At 39.9% G+C, this 6736-nt stretch overlaps 1 non-coding gene across 1 annotated transcript; it reads left to right on the forward strand.

Annotated features, from left to right (window-relative positions):
* Positions 1-200: 200 nt before the first annotated feature.
* trnat-agu (transfer RNA threonine (anticodon AGU)) lies at positions 201-289 on the forward strand. The gene is given in 2 exon segments: positions 201-238; positions 254-289. It is a non-coding gene; the product is annotated as a tRNA-Thr (tRNA).
* Positions 290-6736: the final 6447 nt, after the last annotated feature.

Genomic DNA, 6736 nt, shown 5'->3' on the forward strand with positions numbered 1-6736 from the left:
GAGTTAGCAAAACAAAAACACCGTCGCACTTTTAACCCCTGACTTTGACAGACATCGTCTCTTTTGATGCGACAACCTCTGGTGATTAATATAAAAAAAACAAGATTACCTTTCATGTGTTTCTGTGTAAGCTCAAATTGGTTTGATGTGTGGAGGTTTTCTCAGTGTTCATCAGTCACTCATCTGTGTGGCGTGTATGTGGTGCTGTGGCTTAGTTGGTTAAAGTGCCTGTCTAGTAAGTGTTAAACTAGAAAACAGGAGATCCTGGGTTCAACTCCCAGCAGTGCCTAAAAGATATAAGCTTTGTCTGTTCTCAGTCATCCACAGCCTGTTAGTCTACAGAGATCGGAAAGATGAGTGCCTGGATTCCTTTAAGTGCAATGTTAAAATAAGATCTTTAAAAAGCACAAAATGATTTAATATGAAGGCAATATGAGCAGCGAGGGACTGGCTGTTAGTTCAGCGAGAGAGTTATTTGTAAAGAAAACTATTTTCATTACCAGTCAAAACTAATGTGCACACTTATGTCTGCATTTTTGTTTTGTTAAATATGAACAAAAGAACAGAAAGTATAGACCCACGTTCGGCGCGAGCACATCACGATAAGCACTGGGTAACAGACGTCGCCGAAAACGTCACAGCACTTTTTCAAATATGCGATGTCTTGATAAACCAAATAGATATTTGAAGTTCATACGGCTACTTTCTGAAAATATGTTAAAAGTTTATTTTGTGACGCAGAAAGATAAATTAGAGTAATATGAAAACTTAGTAGCGGCTGCCATTGTTGGAAACTGTTGCACTGAAATGTGAGATTTTAAAAAGGAGCTGTTTCCTGTGACTTGGTTTTTGGGGATGATCCTCAGTTTGAGTTTCTTATGTTCAAATCCCAGATGAGCCCATTTGTTGTTTAAGACTTTGCCGCCTCCCTGTTGATTTCTGTAATTTGTTACTATCAGGATGTCCTAAAAACTCCACGGAAAGCGTTTAGCTTCAGAGCAAAACTGGCAGGAAACAGAAAGACAGCATTTTTCTCCTATATTGACTTTTCTCCACTGGATTCCTGTTAAATCTAGAATTTAATATAAAATACTATTTTTACTTTTAGCTTCTACTTTTTTACATCACACTGTGCACAATCTCTGTGGAATTAATCCTAGAATAAAAACTAGAATCAAACACAGAAACCGATGACTTTCTGAGCTTTCAAAACAATCTTTCATACACTCTTCTTCATTTTTTTACTCTGATGTGTGACTTTGGGAAAATGACACAATTAACTGTTTGGCTTGTTGGTCTAGTTTCAATGGGAGAAATGTCCCTGTCTCCCTTGAAGGGAGTCTTCCCTTGGAAGAACTCGCCTCACGGGTGGAGAGTGCTCTTTAAAAGGAGCTGAGCAACAAAACCAGTGATACTTCTGAGGCTGTTTCCAGCTCTGTGTCAGAGCAGAAACAGGTTTTTGCTGTCCCATCACTGCCACTCTGCACGATCCCAGCACTGCTCCAGAGAAACCTAAAGGTGGTGTTCACAGAGAGACAGTTAAATATTCTTGTCCACCCGTTTCATTTGAAGCATTACCATGAGCCAAGAGAGATTAAATATTTGGAAGAGATGACAGGACTGACCTACAAACGGGTGAGTGTTTTTCAGCTTACTGAACATAAGAAATTGAATTTGTGTTCAATCTTGTCTCCAGTGAACTGATTAGATGTTTTCTATTTTCTTCCATCTTTGGGTAAAAACCTGGTTTCAAAACAGAAGGAGAAAGTTTAGGAGGAGGTCACATCCTCAGCATCTCAATCAGGGTGTCCCATTTCATGTAAGTATCTCCTATTATTAAACTTTGATTCAGACATCTGGGTAATTCATTCATTAATTTCATTTGAAATGTGTTGAATTTGAAACAAGAACTTTGTATTGTACTTTTACTGACTGTGCTGTCTGTGATTCAGTTTCAGGGAGAGGGACAGCCCCCACTCAAGCAGCAGTACACCCAGCACCTGGAGATCAATTTAATCAGAAGTGGTGCAAATTATCAGGCTGTGGGCAATTTTGCGGTTGGACCTCAATGGATCTTCCCCACCTCACCCCAGTTGTTTGGCTGGTCGATGCTACCAGGCAACGGCAATTATGAATTCAACCCTGTTGCCGATATGAACAACAACAACTCAGGTTTTCACAACACAACTTTTGAAGGAGCAAGTGGAGAGCCTTGCCAGCAGCTACTGATCCTTTAATTACAAATATTGTAATGTATATCAGATTTTTTGTATTAAGTTTGAATCTTCTTGTCTTCATGTAGCTCAACACAACAGAGTCTCAGATTTGATCTCTTCCAGTAAATAAAAGGAACGGGGTGAATTTTCGGCCCTTTATTTTTAACTGTTGGATTTAAAATAAATAGATGAACTAAAAAAATTAAAATAAATAAAATTCTTCGAGCTGACACTTCCTGTACTGTGGCATAAAGAGGAAGTGTGATGGCTCACCTGGTAGTGGTGTGCCACACTGCAAAACCTGAAATATAAATGAGTTTGTCTGAACAGCACTTTGTGCAGGGGTCTGGGTTTGTCTGAGAGGTTTCCCTCCTCCTCACTAAGTTTGTTTTGCTGCTCTTTCCGGGAAAAAACTTCTCTTTGTCATCTCTTGTTCTTTATAAACTGGTGGTGTTGCCACAGTAGAGTGTCTCTCAGTTTGTGCGCTCATCTAAAGGTAAGCACCGAGCTAACGTTACTGTGAGTTCAGTTCATGTTGAGTTTAGCTCCTGAATGAGGTCTTCTGCTGCTCTGCTCGGTGTCTGTTCACAGTTTATTGTGAACACGTTGAGAGAAGAGTGAGAGAGTGTTTGGAGAAAAACACCAACTAATCATTAGCTCAGCATGCTGGGAGAAGTTGAGCGTTTGCTGGCTGAAAGTTGGTGCAGAAAAGTATTTTCAGCAGCCCTGCAGCTGCTTTTCTGCAGCCTCATTTCTATTTGAAGTGATAACAGGAAATGGATCAGAAGGATCTGCTGCAGTATCAGGGTCACAATAAACTTTATTGTCCAGCTGCTGTGGATGAACACAAGCGTGGAATTCAATTGTTAATTAATGAATTGATTATATTCAAATCTCTGATTTGCAATGAGGATAAGGACATAACAGAATGTGGGGAGTGTAGACCAATGTGAAATTGAAGACTGAAAACTATTGTGCTGATGAAAAGAAGCATTACAGTTGGTTAGTTTGGGGTGTGAAACTGGAGCTTTGTGGTTTCAGTTGGTATCTAAACAAATGAAAGAAAAAATCAAAGTTATACAATCTAAAAAAAAGGAGAATTAATCTAATGTCTTCCTAGAGTTGTTATAGCACCACACAGACTCATCTGGGATTCGGACCAGGGACCGCTCACACATGAAGCAAGAAACATTCCCTAGGAACAACAAGTAAGCCTGCAGTGTGAGAGCGAAGTGCTCTAATAGGGTGATATGGTACTACAAGGTCATTAAGATAAGATGGGGCCTGATTATTTAAGACCTTGTATGTGAGGAGCAGGATTTTGAATTCTGGATTTAACAGGAAGCCAAACAGGAGAAATCTGCTCTCTCTTTCTAGTCCCTGTCAGGACTCTTGCTGCAGCATTTTGGATCAGCTGAAGGCTTTTCAGGGAGTTTTTAGGACATCCTGATAATAATGAATTACAGTCGTCCAGCCTGGAAGTAATAAATGCATGAACTAGTTTTTCAGCGTCACTCTGAGACAGGATGTTTCTAACTTTAGAGATGTTGCACAAATGGAAGAAAGCAGTCTTACATATTTGTTTAATATGTGCATGGAAGTCAAAAATGACTCCAAGGTTCCTCACAGTGTTACTGGAGGCCAAGGTAATGCCATCCAGACTAAGAATCTGGTTAGATACCATGTTTCTAAGATTTTCAGGGCCGAGTATAAATAACCTCAGTTTTATCTGAATTAAGAAGCAGAAAGTTAGCGGCCATCCAGGTCTTTATGTCTTTAAGACATTCCTGTAGTTTAACTAATTGGTGTGTGCTTGATGTTTGTTGTGTATTTGCTGCTATGACAACTAATCTTTCCTCTGGGAATAATAAAGTCTCTGTGATGCGCTCTTATATATATATTTATATGGCTATTTATTCCATGTCAAAAAAATGGACTTCAACATACCTGCCTGGCAATGTATTTTCATTCAACTGTGCACTGTTGGATCATAAACAGAATAACGGTAAGTGCCTCAATAAATATCTCGACGTGGGACTGACATCAGTAAATCGAGTCTAACCTGCAGATGTTCGGTGTAACAGAGACAGACACAGAGCAGGTTTGAAGCTGAAGACTTTATTCAGAAAAAACAGGGCAGAACATTTTTTATATTTTGTTTTAAGTAGAATTTAAATGCTGTTTGGGAAAAAAAATCATTTAAAAGTGTGAAGGAAGTTTGTCTCCAGGGATGATGGTTTGTTTTTAACTCCTCTAACCTTTACTGCTACTGCTCCTCCTGCAGCCTCCACCTCTGTTTTTACTGCTGCTCCTCCCCCTGCTTCCTCATGTACTTCCTCCTCTGCTCCTTCTCTTGCTACTATGTTTGCTTCTCTTCCTGCTGCTCCTGCCTCCACCTTTGTGTTTTTTACTGTTTCTGCTGCTGCTCTCACTCTGACTCCTGTACATGTTCCGCTTGCTGCTGCTGCCTCCACCCATGTTTTTTCTGTTGGGCCTGCTCCCACTGCTGCTCCTGTTTCCCCATCTTCTTTCTACTCTGCTGCTCTCACTCTGTCTCCTTTCCCGTCTATGGTTTCCTGCCTGTTATTATTATTAATACAAAACTCAGAATAGCTGCCATCTGTATAGCAGCTGTGACACTAACTCAGAATTACTCGTTTTATCACAGCGAGGCTGAGGCTGCCCATTGACCACGCGAGCTCGAGAAGTGACTCTGTCAACTCCCTCTGTCTATGGTTGTGTGTGTGCTGACATCAACTTCAGACTGAGTTTCAGAATTTGATTTGTCATAAACTTTTGTAAACACAAAGGCACTGTCTGCCCATTTGTGAATGTACATGTCAGTCTGTTTAAGGATGTTATTGCTATCATATATGTCTGTACACGTGCTACACGGGGAGAGATAAGAGTAGAGGAGCAGGAAGTTTCCAGCGCTGTTTTGGCTCAATTGTTCTAGTTTTTGAAGAACTTGATATTCTGCGTGTTTAGGTTTTAAAACCCTGGCTATAACCAGGTTGTTGCCTACATAAACTTTACTGTTCTCAGAGTTTCTTTCCTCAATGACTGTCCTCACTTTTTCTTCATAGCTTCTTTCTCTGAGGATTTCATGAAGTGTGTTGGTGTCGCGCTGCAGCGGGATGTTTGCAGCTAGACAAAAGTGTCCATCTATCCTGTACCTGACAACAAAGAGAGAAGAACACAGAAGTTTTAATGTGACACAGAAATTCTGTATTTGCCAAATGAGAAACAAACATCTCAGATCATTTCAGACACGCTACAGGTACTCTGATACCTCTGTGTCTGTCACATATATGTGTCCACAACTTCAGTGATTAGGTCTGCTGTCGAGGTCCCCTCATGACAGCCAGCCAGCAGATACTAGTTGTGTTTGTCTAGGTTAGTTAGGGTTAGCTATCCAAAAGTTTGATTAAACTTAAACTGAACCAAATTCGATATAAAGCATCTGTACCAGCCTGAGCTTCTGCCACTTAGCGCTGCTGATAAAAACAGAAGCTACAGACAGATGTATAACAGCCGGGCCTTAGGGCAAAACAAACAGTCAGTGTGTTTGTGTTAATGGGCACGAACTGTGATTTTTGTCCGTGTCAGTAAGCATTTAAGATAAGATAAGATAAGATAGAACTTTATTAATCCCTCGGGTGGGTTCCTCTGGGAAATTCGACTTCCAAAAAAAGCACAGCACCGACCGAAGTTACAGTTACAGAACTGTTATATATATATACACACACACACACACACACACACACACACACACATATATAAATACAGAGACAAATATAAATAAAATATACAAAGGGGATAAATAGAATAAATAGGAATAAAAAATAAAAATACAAGTGAATTGCACATTTCAAGTATTGAGTCTATTGCACTGTTGACTATTTACAAAAAGTATTGCACAAGGTATTGTACAGTGAGGTGCAGAGGCACTACAGCTTAGTTGTTCCCCCCTCCTTTGTCCTCCTGTACCATTTACAGTCATGGTACTAAGGACATATAACACCTCCCTAAGGTTTTACATATCGGGATGTAAATGAAGTCATCTGGTCCTCAGCAGGTCTTATTCAAATATAGCCTCAGATAATCATGACATTTTACACAGTCACTATCATAGAACAGCAGCTAAGCCAACATGCAGAGACAGTCTGAAAAGCGAAATGACAGAAACAACCAGGGGCTGGACTCCGTCTTTCACACTCTGCTTCTGCATTTTGTTAAATAAATAATGACTAACATGACACACCAACATGTATTATGTTGTTGTCCATCTCAGGTTGTATTTACTTAATTTAAAGACCATATTTATTTTTGTTCTGACATGTGAGACTTTGCGTTTTAACCCAGTTACTTTTTTCTAAAAGTGACCTAATGGGTTTTTAATTTGTGAAGTATGTTTTAGTTCAGATAGTCGAAAAACTCTCCCACAATGCATAGCTGTGTAGCTGTTAAACTCCTCCTTCTTCCGGGTTTACTAACGCCGTCTCCACGTGAGATACACT

Source organism: Diplotaxodon limnothrissa, linkage group LG17 (genome assembly GCF_057381915.1).
Source record: "Diplotaxodon limnothrissa isolate DT_005_m linkage group LG17, D_limnothrissa_male_GT1.1, whole genome shotgun sequence".
Taxonomy (NCBI): domain Eukaryota; kingdom Metazoa; phylum Chordata; class Actinopteri; order Cichliformes; family Cichlidae; genus Diplotaxodon; species Diplotaxodon limnothrissa.